This window comes from Nicotiana sylvestris, chromosome 12 (genome assembly GCF_000393655.2).
Source record: "Nicotiana sylvestris chromosome 12, ASM39365v2, whole genome shotgun sequence".
Taxonomy (NCBI): domain Eukaryota; kingdom Viridiplantae; phylum Streptophyta; class Magnoliopsida; order Solanales; family Solanaceae; genus Nicotiana; species Nicotiana sylvestris.
Window position 1 is genome coordinate 153,182,446 of NC_091068.1, and position 20,866 is coordinate 153,203,311.

Consider the following 20,866-nt stretch of genomic DNA (forward strand, 5'->3'; position numbering starts at 1 on the left):
TAACAACATTTGTAAACTCTACTGTAGGGTAGTATTAATCAGACATGAAAGTTGTCACCCTTAAGATAAAATTTGACCTTTGATTTTCAGGACCCTCATGGATAATGAGGAGTAGTTTAAAGATTCTCTTAGATAGCGAGATTTAGCAGAAGTCACACATGTAGAAGATATAACTTAGATTTAAAATTGTCGTTTAGTTAAGAGTTCTCAGGCACCCCCTGCATAATGGGACCTAACTTTTAAATTTTTAGTAATATTTGGTAATATGATTCAGTTTAACACTCACATATGTGCCCAGTTACCAAATTGGGATAGAAAAATTTTCTTTGTTTTTGTCTATTTTGTTGAAATCAGGTACCCGCTTGGAGATTAGGGAATACATTCAAGCGCAGCAATCAGGAGCCCGCCTGGAGAACAAGGGAGTACAATTCAAGTTTTAGCATTCAAATTCTTTGTTTTATCTATTTTGAAGCCAGGAGCCTGCCTGGAGAGCAGGTAATACATTTCAAGTTGAAGTTAGGAGCCCGCCTAGAGAGCAGGGAACACATTTCAAGTTGAAGTCAGGAGCCCTCCTGGAGAGCAGAGAATACATTCAAGCATAGCAGTCAGGAGCCCACCTGGAGAACAAGGGAGTACAATTCAAGTTTTAGCATTCAAATTCTTTGTTTTATCTATTTTGAAGTCAGGAGCCAGCCTGGAGAGCAGGGAATACATTTAAAGTTGAAGTCAGGAGCCCGCCTGGAGAGCAGGGAACACATTTCAAGTTGAAGTCAGGAGCCCGCCTAGAGAGCAGGGAATACATTCAAGCGTAGCAGTCAGGAGCCCGCCTGGAGAACAAGGGAGTTCAATTTAAGCTTTAGCATTCAAATTCTTTGTTTTATCTATTTTGAAGTCAGGAGACCGCCTGGAGAGCAGGGAATACATTTCAAGTTGAAGTCAGGAGCCCGCCTGGAGAGCAGGGAACACATTTCAAGTTGAAGTCAGGAGCCCGCCTGGAAAGCAGGGAATACATTCAAGCGTAGCAGTCAGGAGCCCACCTGGAGAACAAAGGAGTACAATTTAAGTTTTAGCTTTCAATTCTTTGTTTTGTCTATTTTGAAGTCAGGAGCCCGCCTGGAAAGCATGGAGTACTTTCAAGTTAAAGTTAGGAGCCCGCCTGGAAAGTAGGGAATACTTTCAAGTTTAGCAGTCAGGAGCCCGCTTGGAGAACAAGGGAGTACAATTCAAGTTTTGGTTTTCAAAATTCTTATTGATATTCAGTAATGTGATTCGTTTTACACTTACACATGGGCCCACATACCCAAACTGGGGCAGAAATTCTTTGTTTTTGTCTATTTTGCTGAAGTTAGGAGCCCGCCTGGATAGCATGGGAATACATTCACGTTTTAAAGTCAGGAGCCCGCCTGGATAGCATAGGAATACATTCAAGTTCAGCAATCAGGAGCCCTCCTGGAAAGCATGGGAATACATATCAAATTCAGTAGTCAGGCACCCACCTGAAGAAGGGGAAAACATCTCAGCTTACAATTCAAGGTGGCAACAAATGGATGTCACCGAGAGAATAGAGGACAACAAGGCAACAAGAAACACAAGAGCAAGTTTGAAGATCTAGATAGGATTTTGTAAAGCATAGATCATAGTCTAGTCTAGCTTCTTTTATTTTTGACATGGTGTAATAAGGGATGCAGTAAGTAGTAGCAGCAGCAGCAATATCGCAATCATAGTTTCATGGTAGTCCCAGCTACCAAACATTCCTTAACTACACTGACCTGATTCCTTTTTAGCTAAGGATATGTAGGCAACCTCGGAAACAGGGTGCGGCCAAATCTTTCAAAAATGCTTCCCACGGAGTATTCAAACGGGCAAAAATCGCTCGTATCCGCTCACTTTATCTTTGCACGAAAACTCTTCGTGTTTCCGGGCAAAGAGGGGCAGCTGTGAGCATGTGATTTTTGCCCGATATGAATTACTCCCATAATTTCAAAACAAATTAATTTTTTTTCATTATTTGTAATTTTGTTGATTTTGTGGCATTTTTTGTTAATTGTTTGCATTTGTCTGTGCATTCTTATTTTTGTTTAATTAATGAAAAATACAAAAATATTTCATTTGCATTTAGGATTTAATTTTGCATCTTAGATTAATTAGCGAATTAGTTTGTTTTACCAAAAAAAATGAAAAATAAAAAAAATATAACTTATTTTTGCATTTTTAATTGTTAGCTTCGAATTTTGGTAGTTTTTCTTTTAATTTGGTATCTAATTATTTGTGGTAATATTTATTTAAAGTTAATTAATTTATTTTGTAGGATAATTGATGTTAGGAATTAATTTAGGATTTATTTTCAATTTTTAGAAAAAAAAGAAGAAGAAATCAAAAGGAAAAAGAGAATGAAAAGAAAATGGTTTTATTAAGAAAAGACCCAGTTTTGGGCCAAATTTAAGTAGATTACCCAGGCCCAAGTCATTCCCCCCCATACGCGTCCAAATTGGCCCAAACCCGCCCAAGACCCGGTCCAGACTCCCCCCTACCAAAAACGACCCCGTTTAGTTTAAGCTTAATCTGAGCCATCGAGGTTACTCAATCCAGCGGCTCAGAAGTGAGGACCATTTGATATATATCTGTCCTAATGAGCCTACCCCCCTCCTTCATCGTCTCTCTCACCCCCTCTCTCTTAGAGCACCAGACTCCAAACCCTAATACGCCGCCGCTATTTCCACCGCCTCGGCCCGGCAGCACCGGCCCCAATCCTCATCAAAATCACACCACGGAACCATCCTGACCCCTCTTTCCAAATCCTAGACTAGTTCCCCTCAAACATGCCCCGAACCTGTCGAATCTTGAGTTGAAGATAAGACCTAAAAACCGTCAAACTTCAAAAACCGGCAGATTTGATGACGATTGAGACCACAACAGACCTTGACCACGTGTTCACATCTGAGAACACATGGTTGAGACCCCTTTTGGTCAAAATCTAGAGGTCGAGGAAGGACTCCAAGGCTTGGCCAACCCGTTTTAGGTATTTTACATTTTTGTTTCGTTTGATGTTTCTTTTCTTATATTTTTCTTTTAAAGACGTCCTTCTTCAACTCTGTTTCTGTGTCCGTATTCTGTTTCTTCATTGTATGCCCGTCGTCAATGTCATCCATGCATGACTCATTTGAAAGTTAGCATAGTTATTTTGTTGTTGTTTAAGATTAGTTAATTCATTTTTTATTTTTCCTTTTTGGTTTTGGGCTTTGGTTTAAGGTTTCCGTGATTTTCTTTTGGTTAATTTTTAAGTCCGTCTTTAGAGGTGAATCTTTGATGGATTTTAATTGGGCTCTAAGGAATCAAAGGTCCAAGGGGTGTTTAATTTGAGTTTATAGACCCTTCAGCCTGGGTAAGTTAACCCGGTTAGGTCCTTAGAGTAATAAACAGGGTTCAAGGGGATAATTTGGGTAATCTAGCCCTGGAAATCTCTTTGTAACTGACTGAGGGAAACTTCCTGGAAGCTGGGGTGGGGACTAATGTGAAAAATCTGATTTCTGGCTAGAGATTTTTAAGCTAAAACGAAAATTAGAAAAGGGGCAAAGTGCAAGCTGAGTCTACCCTAGTAGCTTGCCTATAAAGGCATCCAAAACTTGTCTTTCAAGCCAGACCCAAGAGCTGAAGAGAAGAAAAATTTCAGAAAAATCACAAACGGTTGAAAATTTGATAAACACACTGTTCCATTGAACTTTGTGCTTTGAAATCTGGAGGTCTTCAATTCCTGAATAATTTTGCTTTATTTGGGGTTGAAATGGATTGAATTCGAGTCTTTAAAGTTTGGTTTTGATTTCTGCTGGGTTTTTGTTCGACTGAAATTGGTTTTTTGGACTTTTGCACCTCATTTTTGGGTTTGAAAGCTTGGTTTGAGTTTGTCCGTGTGGAGTACTGTCTAGTTTGGGTTTCAGCTTGAATTCCTTGGGTTTAATTGGCTGATTCCAACACTGTTTCATTGCTTCTCTGTTGTTGCTGGCTACTGATTTCTTTACTTCTTTTGTTTCTCTTTTATTCCCAGGTATGTATCGACTCTTAACTAACATATGAAGTGCAAATGTGAAGCCATGCAACCAAATTGAAGATAAATGGCAAACGCTAGCTTTCTATTGTCGAATAACTGTTCGAATGTGTTGTATTTTGTCCATGTGTCCTTTAGTTTAGCTTTACTCTGTATATTTCGTTCATGTATTAGTATGGTATTTCGTTATAAGGCCCGAATTTGTGGTTTTCTTTTGAATGATGCTTGGATTCAAGAATGTTCTTAGGCTTAGGATGATATGTATGAGTTGATGACTAGGACTCTTTTGGTCTGATTTTGCTGAAGTTTTGTTAAACTTTGGAGATGTTTTTTCTATAGTCGTGTTTAAGCATCCCTCAGATTAGTTCTTTTATTTGTTCCTCCTTAGCAAATCTGGTTTGTGTTCTGTTGTCCATCCATTAGCTTTTTGAATAGCTCAGTTACTTCAGTTTGTTACCTTGCCTTGCTTGACCCATGAATGAATTCACAAAGGCTTTCAAATAGATATAGGGTTTAATTTTTAAACTTGAGAATTCTCAAATTAGTTTAGTTCTTTGCATCTTGTTGTTTTCTCTTGTGGAAATGATTAAAGGCATATGATTCTGACCAACGTGTTGGCTTGAGCCAGATTTGGCATTGGGCTATAGCGTTTGTTCTTTCCTCTACCTATGGGCTAAGTTTGGAGCTCAGATCTCTCCATCAATGCTGTGTTACTGAGCATATAGCACGCTGCAGCCCACCTGGGCCTGAACTCGTAGCCCATTTCTGAGTAAGTGCGTGCAGTTCATTCTTGGGACCGAGTTGAACCCAGTTCTCATTTGACCGCTGCTGCCAGTCTCGTTCGCAACAGGCATGGTCCAAGGGCTTGAAAGCCAATGTGAATGATATCCGCACAAGCAATAGCTCAAAATTACGTGATTTCAGAATAACTCCTTTATAATCGAGGCGTGCCATCTTAAATAATATTAATAGTTTAAGGCCCTCATAATTTCAAATAAAGAATTTATATGTTTGGATGTGAGGCGTACCATATTAGAATAGAATATAGTTTATGGCCCTCAAAGATTAATTTTGAATTCCCTTTAAAATTGGAATCGAGGTATGTCGTGACAAATAAAATCTCAAAATGCACGGTCCTCACTTCATTAATTTGAATCCTTAGAAACCGAGGCATGCCATTTAGTTGAATTTTTATGGCCCTCACAAAGTTGAATGTTCGTAGTTTGCTTTAGGCCAGTTTAATATACCACCGTGATCGTGGACACGTTCGCGTGACACGATTACGATTTCTAAAAACAAAATCGGAGTATACGTTCGCGTAACTTCGGCTAAACTTTCTTAATAATAATAAGTATTATTAATTGTGGACACGTTCGGGTGACATGATTTTTGACGTGCCAAACAAATGGGTACACGTACGCGTGACTTAGTTCAAGATAGTTTTCTTATTTAAAAAGCGGTAAAGGGGTAAATGCACATAGGATCTAAAATTAGACAATTTTAATAAAGCCAAGTATGATCAGAGCGACCGTGCTAGAACCACGGAACTCGGAGTGCCTAACACCTTCTCCCGGGTTAACAAAATTCCTTACCCGGATTTCTGTGTTCGCAGACCGTAAATAGAGTCAACTTTCCTCGATTCGGAATTTTAAACCGGTGACTTGGGACACCATAAATTATCCCAAGTGGCGACTCTGAATCTTTAAATAAACAAATCCCGTTTTGATTGTCCTTTAATTGAAAAAACTCCCTTATGTCTATACCCTTTATGGGGTGTAGTAAAAAAGGAGGTGTGACACACTCCTTCACCATCGTTCTATACCGCTCCCAAATCTCATGCAAAAGTTCCGTTGGCTCTTGCTTGGAGGCTAATATTTCATCTCGAAGTGCCGCCATATGACTAGGGGAGAAGAATTTGGCAATAAACTTATTTGCCAACTCATCCCAAGTTGTGATGGAATGGTTGGGGAGTCTCTCGAGCCAATCCAGTGCCTTTCCCCGAAGTGAGAACGGGAAAAGTCTCAATCTCAACGCATCCTTGGACACATTCGTCTGTTTGCTCCCCCAGCATGTATCTACAAACCCCTTGAGATGTTTGTAGGCATTTTGATTTGCAGCGCCCGTGAAGTACCCACGCTGCTCAAGTAAGGTCAACATCACATTGGTTATCTGAAAGTTGCCCGCCCGGATTCGGGGTGGGACAATAGCACTTGCGTAGCCCTGGTTCGGTAATACTCTGGGAGCCACTCTTGGAGGAACCGGGGGAGGGTCTGGAATATTGTCATTTGGATTAGCATTGGCATTCTGGCCTCTCCGTTGACCTAGAGGTGCAAGAGGCACCTCATCTTGCTCAAGATCATCTACCTCCTCCCCCGCTATCACATTTCCAAGAGGGTCATTAGCGTTGTTTAAAGCCATGTTGGTACCTGAGTAATGACACAAACAAGTAAGTAACAAAGAAGAAAAGAAGAACAATACACAAAACTAACTAAATAGATAGCCAAAACCGTTAGCTCCCCGACAACAATGCCAAAAAGTGATCGCTACCTACTCCACACTACTAAAAAGTAGGAAGAGAGGGTCGCAATAGCTTTTACTCGATATGAGGGTCGGGATCGATTTCCACAGGGAGCTAGGAATGGAGTCGAGTATCTATCTAGATTAGAGTCGTGTAATTGTTCCACATGTCACTTCCAAACATCTTTTGATTTTTCTTTAACAAACTAATATTATCAACTACTAATTAGAACTAAATTATGCTAATGAGAAAATTTCTAGAGTTGTATCTAATGGGTAGAAAGGCACTAGGGTAGTGACTTTCACCTATGTGGATAATTGACGGGTAAATGCTTCTAAGGTTCGATTGACATGATTGGGGAAATATGCTATAACCGTTGCACAATTTATCCACTCTCACACCTCTCGGTAGAGAGAGTGATTTTGCCCAATTGACTCTCTCGAGACCAAATGGGTAGGAAAATTAGCTCAAGTAACTAGGGTTCAAGTTGGGTAATTACTCTCTCGAGGTTTAACCCTTTAATTGGGACTATCAATTCTCTTGAGTCCATCCTAATTCCTTGTTGGATCAATTTTGGAGACTTAGGCTCTCTTTCTCAAGAAAAGCCAAGTCAGCTTAGCACAAACCAGTGTTTGCAACCACCAATTCATAGATTAAACCATAAAATTGACCCAAATAGCAAACACTCATGGTCAATCTAACCTAGATGGCAACACTTATCAATTACCTACACTAGGGTTGAGCCACAACCCTAGCTAATAGGTTTAGCTACTCATGCTTGAAGAAGAAAATAGAGAAATAGATGAAGAACAAGGCATAATAATTAATTGCTAAAGTAAATACAAAGATTCAATGGTAAAAACTAAGTAAAAATGCCCAAAATGGCAACATATGGTCTTCTCACGAGCGCAGCTAATGTCTGATAATATCTGATGCCCTAAAAATGAAAAAATGTTCTATTTATACTAAGCTGGAAAAATTGGACAAAAATGCCCCTGCAGGGTTAGTGCGGACCGCACAGAATGGACCGCGACCGCACTAGGCTCTAGGACTTGAAGTCTTGGATCTCTGAACTCAGGCTCCGTGGACCGCGTAGAATGGACCGCGGCCATGGAGGCAACTAGCGCGGTCCGCACAAACATAATCGCGGACCGCATGGGTTTGAAGTTGACACTGGACATCTCTCTGATCTTCTCCGACGTAGACTGCACAAAATGGTAGTGCGGTCGTGGAACCTTTAGTGCAGACTGCGCAAGATCGAATGCGGCCACACTTCCTTGATGCTCAATTTGTCAGCTCTCTGAATCCCCTAGTGTGGATCGCACAAAGTGTAGTGCGGCCGCACTAGGCCTTTTTGTCCTAAGTTTGCCTTGTCTTTGGTACTTGAACAGGTTTCACTCCTTTTGAGCCAATCTTTAATATTTTGTCACTTTGTCGATCAAACCTGCAATCAAGCACAACTTATGAGCCTTTTGAGACTATTTTGTAAGAATTTATAATCAAAGCGTAAGCAGGAAGGAGCATAAAACATGTCAAAATTCCTAGTTATCAGTGATACCTGCACCTCTGGTGCATACAAAATCTCGCGACAACTTCATACTGACTTCTTACGACTTAGCTCTATGGCACGATCTGGAAACAAAAGAAGGGTAACATTTCCTAAATGCCCTATTGTCAGGTGGTGGTGCATATATAACGCCATAACCTTTTCCCATGTCCTATATATATATACATATATATATATATATATACATATATACATATATATATATATATACATATATACATATATATATATATATATACATATATACATATATACGTGTATATAACGCCATCTGATCATGGATCAATGTGCATGTATAAATGCATTAAATGCACATGAAATACGTTAATAAAATCTCTCGGTACGTCATAAGACCATTATACCTCTGATTAATATCACGAAATAAATTTTACCAACTTACATATTTTTTGAGACCCATGAATAGATGATAGAACAATAAGACTGTCAAACCTCTTTTTTACATACCCCCGAAAGGGTATAAGAGAGTTTTTCTAATTTAAGTGACAATCGAAATGGGATTATTTATTCTTATTCAGAGTCGCCACTTGGGATAATTTATGTTGTCCCAAGTCACCGATTTTAAATCCCGAATCGAGGAAAGTTGACTCTTATTTATGGTCCGCGAACACAGAAATCTGGGTAAGGAATTCTATTAACCCGCGAGAAGGTGTGAGGCATTCCTGAGTTCCGGGGTTTTAGCACATTCGCTTTGATCTTACTTGAATTAATCAAATTGTTTCATTACCCAATTTTAGAACCTATGTGCATTTGCTTTTTAATTAAGAAATTATCTTGAAAACTGGTCACGCGTATGTGTACCCAACTATTATTATTGGCCTAATTATCTTAGTTTTTACACGTTTTAAACCTATTGCACATTTTTTTAACTTTTTAGCCGCTTTTAATATTTCAGGAAATTTCAAGGTTATTTAAAACACATAGTAAGTCGTGGTTCACGACACATTCTATTTAACCTTGTTGGAAATGAGAATCGGATCACATGAAATGTACATCCGGATTTATAACATATTTATTTTTATTATTATTCGAAATTATAGTCGGGTCACATGAAATGCACACCCGGATTTGAATTTATGTATCGCAACTATGCCACGGGAACCTTACCATAGTCACGAGGATTTATTCTAATCGTGCTTAAAGAAAATTGTGAATGTTCATAAACTAATTATTTCCTAAAGCTAATTTGAGATTATTGTGAGGCCATGAGTTATGGAAGTCAATTGTAGATGAAGTATAAAATTTAAATAAAGAGAATTAACATGCTCACTGATATTTCTAAAAAATAATGCAAACGCGAACAAAATACTTTTTGCTCAAATTCTGACCAAAGAGACAATTCAAATTTCCCAATAGATGGATGCCCTCAGGATTATCTCTAATTAATCTAAGTTGTGGATTCCCATCAACGACAATATACTATAGTGTCACAATTGGCACTACAATGAAACATTCATAGTGTGATAATTATCGAGGAACTATGTAGTGAATTTTAAAAGCTCATGACCACCACAAGCATAGAAAGTCAAAAACAATAAGGATTGAGTTTACTAAAAATATATATACACGTAATTATTCGAAACCACAAAAAAACGTCTCATAAAGTACCGATCAACAATTCAAATAAGCCTTCAAATTTTTTAACTAAAAAAGCAATTAAATGATTTAGCATAAGCAAACAAATATAATATTCAACTAATCCATAGTAAAGACAAATTGAGAATGGACCTTGACTAAAGCAACAATTTTTCATTGAACAAAGCTTCTAGCAGAATTCATACAACACCATTCACGATAGATTTGAGACCCAAAATCGACTTAAGACCGGAACCTCGAACTCGAACCTGAACTTGTTTGGTGCAGTAAACCAAAACAGAAATTTTGGAGAAGGAACAATAGAAGCCCAGAACCAAATCCTTTGTTCTTATTCAAAGACTCTATCCAATTTCATCCGTTTTCTCACTGTGTCGTTCTTGTTCTTTCTTCCTTTTTTAGTATGTGTGGAGGTTAAAATTTCCAAATGAGAGTGACGGCTAGTTTCTCTTTGTGTCTGTGTGTTCTTTACAAATCAAAAATCCAATAAGAATTACTCACATTTTTGGTAGGGAAACGGATGATCTTCTTAGCCAAAAAAGAATATGCCGTTTTTTTTAGCTTTTGCTTTTTGGTTCCGTCGGTTTGTTTCTAGCGTCTCCTTTCATCTCAGCCCCAGGTCTTCATTTTTGTGTTTCTTTTATTTTGTCCAGAGAAAACGACGGATTGGGATATGATAGTGTGTAAGGTTTTAGGCGTAGGTCTAGGGTGTTAGAGTCTAGGTATTTTTTGGCTAATTTTGGTTATATAGAGAAGGTTTCTAGGTTAAGGGGAATGGGTTTGGTATTATTGGGCCTCAAAATTGGGCCAAAGACTAAAAAAATAGACTACAAGATTAAAATGGGACAAACTAACCCAAGATTAACTCTTCCTACAAAATATAAAACTAGTCTTAATTAATTGAACTAAACTATATTGAAACTATTTTTGTGTTTTCAAAATTATATGAAAATAAAGATAAGGTACTATTTTTGTATATTTTTTTATTTAAATTTATGAAAGATACGTAAGCTAAAATATTTTTGTAATTTTTATTTTTGTGACGAAATAAAGTAAAAGAGTCAAAATTAGTTGAAATAGCTAGGCCTAAACTAAATATTTATATGCTAAAATATAAATTTTTTGGGGAGGGTCAAAAATTACATGTCTACAAAGACATATGGGAATTTAAGAACATATGCATCTCTAATACTTCTATGAATAATGTCATTATTGGAAATTGTGCGTTTACTTGTTTATTCTGTATTATTTTGGATCATGCCAAGAGAAAGAAGGGATAACCTTAACATACCTGGACCAATTCTCTTGCTGAAGCTTTCCCTTGAATGGCAAAAATAATTTGTGTTGACCCGACCAGTTGTATCATGAGTTACCGCTAAGTTTCCCCCCGTTTATGCTTCTTTATGCCTTGTTATCCGTGTTTTGTGATATCGGGTTGGTCGGATCGAATTCAGAATGATTTTGGTAAGGTTTGAGACACATAGTCTCTTGTGAGGAAGGTTAAGTTGGAAATGTCAACCGAATGTTGACTTATATGTTAGAGGGCTCAAATGTGAGTTCCGATAGTTCGGTTAGCTTCGGGAGGTGATTTGGGACTTAGGAGCGTGATCAGAATGAGTTTTGGAGGTTCGGAGTAGATTTAAGCTTGAATTGGCGAAATCAAATTTTTGGCGATTTCCGGTAGAAAGGTGAGATTTTGATATAGGAGTCGGAATGGAATTTCGAGAGTTGCAGTAGTTTCATGGTGTCATTTGGGACGTGTGTGCAAAATTTCATGTTATTTGGACGTGGTTTGGTCGGGTTTTTGGATCAAAAGCGGAATATAAAAGCTTTTGAAAAATTAGGCTTGAATCCGATGTGTTTTGATCGATTTGATGTTGTTTGAGGTGTTTTAAAGATTGATACAAGTTTGAATAGGATTTTGGGATATGTTGGTGCCTTTAGTAGAGGTCTTGGGGGCCTCGGGATGATTTCGGATGGTTGACGGGGAGTTGAGATATTGTTGAAGCTGCAAATTTTTTTTGCTTCTGGTATTTCCGCACCTGCAGATTGGGGACCGCAGGTGCAATCTCGCAGATGCGGGGAAAGAAACCACAGAAGAAGAATTAAGCTGGGAGCCAGGAAACCGCAGAAGCGGTTAATGGACCGCACCTGTGATGGCGCAGGTGTGGCTGATGCATCGCAGATGCGGATTGGGGCTGAGTTAATGAAAAACCGCAGAAGCGGTTGGATGACCGCAGAAGCGGTGGACTGGTCGCAGATGTGAAAATCCCTGGACCAGAGGGTATATATTGCTTCGCGAAATTTTGCTAAGTTTATCATTTTTTAAGACGGGAAAGAGGCTAAGGCATAGGATTTCGAGAGGAATCAAAGAATATCAGTTGGGTAAGTTCCCTAAGCTTATTTAGGTTTAAGATCACTTTTCAATTGTTTAATCATGGTTTTAGTGGAGATTAAGGAAGAAAAATTGGGGGTTAGGGCTTGAGATTAAGAGACCTTTAAATGGGGATTTGAGGAGTCATTTGGACCCCGATTTCAGTGTTCTTGATATGTATAGACTCGTGGGAGGATAAGGATTCTGTTGATGTGATTTTTATTAAGTTTTTAGACGTGGGCCCAGGGGCAAGGTTTTGGCCAATTTCGAGATTTTCGGTATTATTTGATTGTTTTCGCTTGGGCTTCGTTCCCTTAGCATATTTTGACACCATGATTCTGATTTTGGATAGATTCGACGCGAATGGAGGCCGATTCAAGGGGCAAAGGCGTCGCGGAGTAGTATTTTCACTGGTTTGAGGTAAGTAACCATTGTAAATCTGGAACTGAGGGTACAAAACCCTGGTATTTGACTTGTTTTGACAAATGCGGTGACGCACATGCTAGGTGACGAGTGTGTGGGCATGCGCCGATAGGGATTGTGACTTGGTCCGTCCCGTAGTGACTATTGAGCCGCGTACTTGATTTGAAACCTTATGATATTTCGTACTTTAGTCATCTATACTATATTATGGGTTGTATGACATGTTTGAGGCCTTGTGCCGACATGTTGATACCCTTAGGGGCATTTTTACTGTTTTTCCTCGCTTTATTTATTGAAAGTATATCCTCAGTCATGTTTTACCTGTTTAAAACTGGTTTTATCACTCCACTTCTAATTGTGAGGACTGTTTGGGTTGAGTTCCCTAAGTTCTATTATTGTGCCCGAGAGGCTGTGAGGTTACTGACTGGGAGAGGTTGAGAACCTAATAGTGAGGATATTATATGTATATATTATGGATCGGGATGCACGCCACAGTGATACTTATATGGATCGGACTGCACGCCGCAGCAACATATATATTGGATCAGGATGTACGCCGTAGTGATATATATATTGGATCGGGCTGCGCGCTGCAGCAATATGACGCTTGGGTTGTAGGAGCCCCTCTAGAGTCTATGCATCCCCAGTGAGCGTAGTCGACTATAAATTACGGATCTGGTTGCACGCCACAACGGTTACTATGATTTCTATTACTATGAGATATTAATGAGCCTGAGTGCTGAGAGCGAGTATTGGGTGACGAGAGTTGAGACACAAGTGACTGAGAGGATGCCCGAGAGGCCATATTCTAAGTGATACCTTGACCGAGGGGCCTAGTTATGATATTTTTACTGATTTCACTCTTCTTTTAAAATAAGCCTCTGTTGGAAAAATTACTAAATATATGATTTCAAATGTTTAAACTAAAATTTGATGATTTTACGACAAAACTGGTTTTAAACTGTGAAGTTGACCTGTTATCCTGTTGTTTTCTTCAGTTATATGATTTTTAACTGCTCGTCACTACTTTCAGACCTTATTTACATTAGTTACTTACTGAGGTGGCGTACTCACATTACTCCCTGCACCTTGTGTGCAGATCCAAGTGCCCGAGCGGCAGAGTGAGGGTCCTCAGCATTATCAGAGTTTGCCGGGGACTGCAAGGTAGCTGCATGGCATCCGCAGCCCTGCTTTCTTCCTCTTATCCTTTTTTTTCCCGCATTTTGTACTTGTTATGTATTAGACAGTTAGACTTGTATAATTAGAGGCTCTAGACTCGTGACATCAGATTATTGGGCTGTGTAGTTTCCTATTATTTGACTTCCGCATATTTTCTATTGCTTTAAACATTTATAATGGAATTTGGTATTTAAAATATGTGTTAGGAAATGGCTTATTGTTAAAGGAAAAAGGGTTGTGATTCATTGATTGGTTGGCTTGCCTAGTAATGTGATAGGCACCATCACGACTGGTATTTGGGGTCGTGAAATGTTGGTATCAGAGCCTAGGTTACATAGGTCTTGCAAGTCTTGAGTCGGTTTAGTAGAGTCTCGCGGATCGGTACAGAGACGTTTGTATTTATCCTCGAGAGGCTGTAGAACCTTTAGAAAAATCTTCATATTCTTGAAATTCTTGTCGTGCGAACTTGTTGACGCGAGTACTAAACTTTTGTTATTCCATTCTCTTATAGATGGTGAGGACACAAGTTATTGGGCAGGGTGGACGACCACCAGTTCCATCAGTTGGGGCCACCAAAGGTCGAGGACGCGGTCGAGGCCGTGGTAGGGGCAGAGCAGCTAGGGCAGCACCTGCAGATCCACCAGTTGCCCTAGTTTAGGATCAGGTCCTAGTTGTGGACGCTACAGTGGCACCAGCTCAGGAACCAGCTGTGCCCATTGTGATTCCAGGCCTTCAGGAGGCTTTAGCTCAGATCTTTTCAGTGTGTACCGGTTTGGCTCAGGCAATTTCAGTTACTACGGCCGCAACTACTTCTCAGGCCGTGGGAGGCACCCAGACTCCTGTTGCTCACACATCTGAGCAGGTTGTGCAGGGACTCCAGACACCGGGGGCACCTCCAGCCTATCCGGTTACACCAGCTCAGGTGTTTGTGGTACAAGTTATGCTGGACGACGAGCAGCGTCGACTAGAGAGGTTTGGTAGACTCAAACCTCTGACCTTCAGCGGTGTAGAGGGCGAGGATGCCCAGGGGTTCTTGGATAAGTGCCAGAGAATGCTTCGTACAGTGGGGATCCTAGAGACTAGTGGTGTAGCTTTTACCACCTTTCAGTTTTCGGGGGCTGCCTTCACGTGGTGGGAGGCATATTGTAACACCCCGGAAAATTTTTGAAGTACTTAAGCACTATTAAGAAAGTTGACGTGCGCTAATTATATTATTTTGTCTGCGAATGAGGACTATTAAAATGATGGATATCAATTGGATATGATAATAAGTGTACGAGGCATATTATAAGTGATTTGGGGTCTAAGGAAAGGCCTAAGTCCAAGCCAAGTTGAAAATTTTCATTATAGACGAAAGTTTCGAATGAGCACGCACAAGACCAACTTTGGACAAGAATATCTGAATAGATATAAGGGGTTATGTGATGAACAACCTATCAAATGAAATATTTTCGAATCTAGTTTCTAACGCTTCAAACCGTTCGTCATTTGGACATTCCTACAAGAAGTTATGACCAAATTACCAAATGCTACCGAAAATTGTAACGACTGTAGGGAATTCTAGAAGGATCCGAAATTTCATTTCCAGACACATGTTGCACAGCCGCCCCATGCCCCGTGGCGTCCGACGCACCGCGGATGTACAAAACGGGTTTTTAAGACCCGAACTCCATTTTATTTAACTCATTTGGGGTTTGTTTTTTTGGGATATTCTGGTACTTTTAGAGAGAGGGAAGAGCAATTCTAGAGAGAGGAAGAAGGTCAAGTGCCTTGTTCATCAAAAATCTTGTCCAATCCTTAAAATCCAACAAGAAATCCCTCAAGTTCTTCATCAAAGAGGTAAAGTTCTATACCCTAGTCTTCAATTTCGTTTTTGGGTGATTGTTGAGTAAGAATTCATGTGAAAACTAGAGATAAGTCACTTATGGTCATTGTTAGTCAATAATATGGGATTATCATTGAATATACTGACTAGATTACTTGTTTTTGGGGTGAAATCCGAAGGTTTGGGCCTAGGGATTTGAAAATTTGATTTGAGGATTTGGAGGTCGAATTGTTGTCGGAATTTGGTGAAATTTGTATGGTTGGACTCATGGTTGGATGGGTGTTCATATTTCGTAACTTTTGTCGAGTTCCGAGAAGTGGGCCCTACTGGTATTTTTGGGTGTAATTTCGGATTTTGTTGGAAAGATGTAGAATTTCATATAGAATTACTTCGTATAATTGTATTGCCTGAATCGAATTATTGTGGCTAGATTTGAGATGTTTGGAGACCGATTCGAGAGGCAAGGGTATCGCGGGCTAGAGTTTGGACTGGATAGAGGTAAGTAATAATTGTAAATATTGTCTTGAGGGCATGAAACCCCGGATTTCACATCGTTGTGCTACTTTGAGGTGACACACACGCTAGATGACGAGCGTGGGGTCGTGCACCATTGGGGATTGTGACTTAGTCAGTCCTGTATAACTGTTAAACTGTGTATTTGATTGAAAACTATTTGATATCATTGTGTTTTGGAAAGTACTATCATGTGTTGGGCTGAATGCCATATTTGGGCCTCGTGCCAACTATTTTAGACCCTTATGGGATTTTTACTATTATTCCTCACTGTTTTGACTTCATATTTGTACTGAGTCATACTGTATTCTACTGTTTTCATAACTCAGCCATATTTACTATGATATTTTGGGCTAAGCATCATGTTTACTGTTGCCCGAGTGGCATGAGAGATATCTGATTGAGTGAGGCTGAAGGCCTGTGTTGTGAGGATACTATGGGATCGGGTTGCACGCCGCAACAGTGTTATACTGATTCATGATTTTGAGGCCGAGAGCCTGATTTCTTACGCCACGAGGTGTCTTGTTGATATGAGGCTGAGAGCCTATTTGATTATGCCACGAGATGGCTTGTTATTGCGCTTGGGCCGTAAGGGGCCCCTCCAGGAGTCTGTACACCCCTAGTGAGCGCGAGTACCTAGTGTGAGTGATATGATGTAGCCCGATGGGCTATTGTTGTTTCATATTGTTGCTCGAGGGGCTGTTCTTGATCCATATTTTTCTCGAGGGGCAGTTCTTGATTCATGTTATGCTTGATGGGCTGATTACGAGTGATTGTGAGGTAGCCTGAGGGGCTGGTTCTGTTGATATTATACCCGAGGGGCGGTTTATGGTACATGTTTTGCTCGAGGGGCTGTTTACATTTCTATCATTTTTTTACTCACTGTTTTATCACTCGTTTGAAACTATTAAAAGTTGTTTTAAAAGGTTTTACTGAAACTGAGCTTGATTTATGAAGTAAATGGTTTCTGTACTATTTTTTTAGAAATATACGGTATTTGTTGTAGTGCTATGACGTGAAATTATGTGTTTTCTTACTGCTCAACTTTCATTTACCTTGATTACTTACTGAGTTGGCGTACTCACATTACTCCCCGCACCTTGTGTGCAGATTCAGGTATTTCTAAACCTGGTAGCGGGTGTTGATTGCTCAATGGCAGAGTTATCGGAGTTAGCAAGGTAGCTGCCCGATGTTCGCAGCCCTGCTCTTCTCCCTCTTGTCTTCCTTAGACTGTTTTTAGTTTATTTTTAGACTCTTCGTTGTATTCAGACCTTAGTAGATGCTCGTGACTTGTGACACCCCGATGTCGGGCTTTTATTTTTATTCCACACTATTCATTTAGACTTACATTATGAGATATCTGATTAGTTAAAGGCTTAAAATGATGGTTATTGATTAAATGGTTAATTTGGGAGTTGTGTCGGCTAGACTAGTTTCACGATAGACGCCATCACGACCGAGTCAGTTTTAGGGTCATGACATATATGAGAGGCATAGGCCTGTTGGTGCAATGCCCCTTACTTGGCAGCAGTTCTTTGTTCTCTTTCTAGAGATATATGTGCCACAGTCTTGCCTTGAGCAGTTGCGTTAGGGAGAGACGATTGTGATGCAGTATGAGATGCGGTTCTCCGAGTTATCCCGTCATGCGATTTGGTTGGTTCCCATCGATCGAGAGAGGATTATGATATTTGTTGATGGTCTTACATATCAGCTTCGGATTCTCATGAATAGGGAGAGGGTGATAGGTGCTACTTTCGAGGAGGTTGTTGACATCGTCCGTGAGATTGAGATAGTTCATCGCCAGAAGCGAGAGGAGAGGGAGGCCAAGAGGCCTCGGGGATTTGGTAGCTTTAGTGGTGCTCCTTCGAGGGGTCAGTTCCAGCAGGGTAGAGGTCGTCCCTTCAGACAAGCTCATTCAGCTCGCCTAGGGTATCGTGGGGAATCATCGGGTCATGGTTCTCATAGTTCTCACCAGGGCCACTCATCACTCAGTGCCCTCCCAGCCCAGAGTTCGTCCCGTGCCCCATTAATGCAGGGTTCTTCCATGCCAGGCCCTTCTACTGGTCACTCCGGTGCTAGGGGTTCCCTTTAGTCCCCATCTCCAGCACCGGGGAGTTGTTATGAGTGTGGAGAGTTCAAGCATATGAGGAGGTAGTGTCCTTCATGATGGTCAGTCTTAGCAAAGGGGTCAACTCTCGACTTCTGCTCTAGTTAATTCATCACCCCCCAGCCAACTAGGGGTGGAGGTCAGTCAGCCAGGGGTCACCCTAGAGGGAGAGGTCGATCAGGTGGTGGTCAGGCTCGTTTCTATGCTCTCCCGAGTAGATCAGATGTTGCTGCTTCAGATGCCATGATTTCAGGTATTGTTTCAGTCTGCCACAGAGATGCCTCTATATTATTTGATCTCGGTCCACCTTTTCTTATATGTCATTATACTTTGCCCGTTATCTGGATACGCCCATGAGTCTCTTGTTTCACCTGTTCATGTATCTACTCTAGTGGGCGATACTGTTGTCGTAGACCATGTGTACCGATCGTATGTGGTGACTATTGGGGGTTTAGAGACCCATGTGGATCTTTTATTATTATTTATGGTCGATTTCGATGTCATTTTAGGCATGGACTGGTTATCTCCATGTCATGCTATTCTGGACTATCATGCCAAGATAGTCACAATGGCTATACCAGGTGTGCCACGGATTGAGTGGCGAGGTTTGACTGATTATGTACCCACTAGAGTTATCTCATTCTTGAAGGCCCAGCGTATGGTTGGGAAGGGATGTCTTTCGTATCTAGCCTTTGTGAGGGATGTCGGAGCTGAGACTCCTAGTATTGATTTTGTTCCAGTTGTGAAGGATTTTCCCGATGTGTTTCCTGCAGACCTGCCGGGTATGTCACCGGACAGAGACATTGATTTTGGTATTGACTTGGTGCTGGGCACTCAGCCCATTTCTATTTCGCCGTATCGTATGACACCAGTGGAGTTGAAGGAATTAAAAGAGCAGCTTCAGGAACTCCTCGATAAGGGTTTCATTCGGCCTAGTGTGTCACCTTGGCATGCACCGGTTCTATTTGTGAAGAAAAAGGATGGAACTATGAGGATGTGCATTGATTATAGGTAATTGAACAAGGTAACAATTACGAACAAGCATCCTTTGCCTCGCATTGATGATTTGTTTGACCAGCTTCAGGGAGCGAGAGTCTTCTCCAAGATTGATCTCCGTTCAGGTTATCACCAGTTGAAGATCAGGGACTCGGATATTCTTAAGACAACTTTTAGGACCCGATATGGCCATTATGAGTTCTTGGTGATGTCGTTTGGGCTGACCAATGCCCCAACAGTGTTCATGTATTTGATGAATAGTGTGTTCTAGCTTTATCTTGATTCATTTGGCATGGTCTTCATTGATGATATTATGGTGTATTCGCGTAGTCAGGAATAGCACGCGGAGCATTTAAGAGTTGTGTTGCAGAGATTGAGAGAGGAGAAACTTTATGCAAAATTCTCCAAATGTGAGTTTTGGCTCAATTCAGTGGCTTTCTTGGGGCATGTGGTAACCATCGAGGGTATTCAGGTTGATCTGAAGAAGATAGAGGCGGTTCAGAGTTGGCTCAGATCGTCCTCAGCCACAGAGATTCGCAGCTTTCTTGGTTTGGCAGACTATTATCGCCTGTTTGTTCGGGGATTCTTATATATCGCATCGCCTTTGATCAAGTTGACTCAGAAGGGTGCTTCATTTGTATGGTCGGGCGAGTGTGAGGAGAGCTTTCAGAAGCTCAAGACAACTTTGACCACAACTCTAGTGTTAGTTTTGCCATCAACTTCAGGTTTATATGTCGTGTATTGTGATGCTTCGAAAGTTGGGATTGATTGTGTTTTGATATAGGAGGGTAGAGTTATTGCTTATGCTTCTCGACAGTTGAAGCCCTATGAGAAGAACTACGTCGTTCATGATTTGGAGTTGGCTGCCATAGTTCACGTGTTGAAGATTTGGAGGCATTACTTGTATGGTGTGTCTTGTGAGGTGTTTACTGATCATCGTAGCCTCCAGCACTTGTTCAAACAGAAGGATCTCAATTTGAGGCAGCGAAGGTGGTTGGAGTTACTTAAAGACTATGATATCAATATATTGTACCATCCGGGGAAGGCTAATGTAGTGGCCGATGCTTTGAGCTAAAAGGCGGTGAGTATGAGGAGTTTGGCATATATTCCAGTTGGGGAGAGACCTCATGCAGTTGATGTGTAGGCCTTGGCCAATCGGTTCGTGAGATTAGATATTTCAGAGCCCAGTCGGGTATTGACTTGTGTGGTTTCTTGGTCTTCCTTATATGATCGCATCCGAGAGCGCTAGTATGATGATCCGCATTTGCTTGTCCTTAAGGACAGAGTTCAGCACGATAATGCCAGAGATGTGATTTTTGGTGATGGTGGGATGTTGAGGATGCAGGGCTGGATCTATGTGCCCAATGTAGATGGGTTTCGGGAGTTGATCCTAGAGGAGTCCCATAGCTCGCGGTATTCCATTCATATGGGTGCCACGAAGATGTATCAGGATCTAAGACAACATTATTGGTGGAGAAGAATGAAGAAAGACATTGTGGGATTTGTAGCTCGGTGTCTCAATTATCAGCAGGTGAAATATGATCATTAGAGACCGTGTGGCTTGCTTCAACAAATGGATATTCCCGAGTGGAAGTGGGAGAGGATCACTATGGACTTTGTTGTTGGACTTCCACGGACTTTGAGAAAGTTTGATGCTATTTGGGTGATTGTGGATAGGCTGACCAAGTTCGCGCACTTCATTCATGTGTGT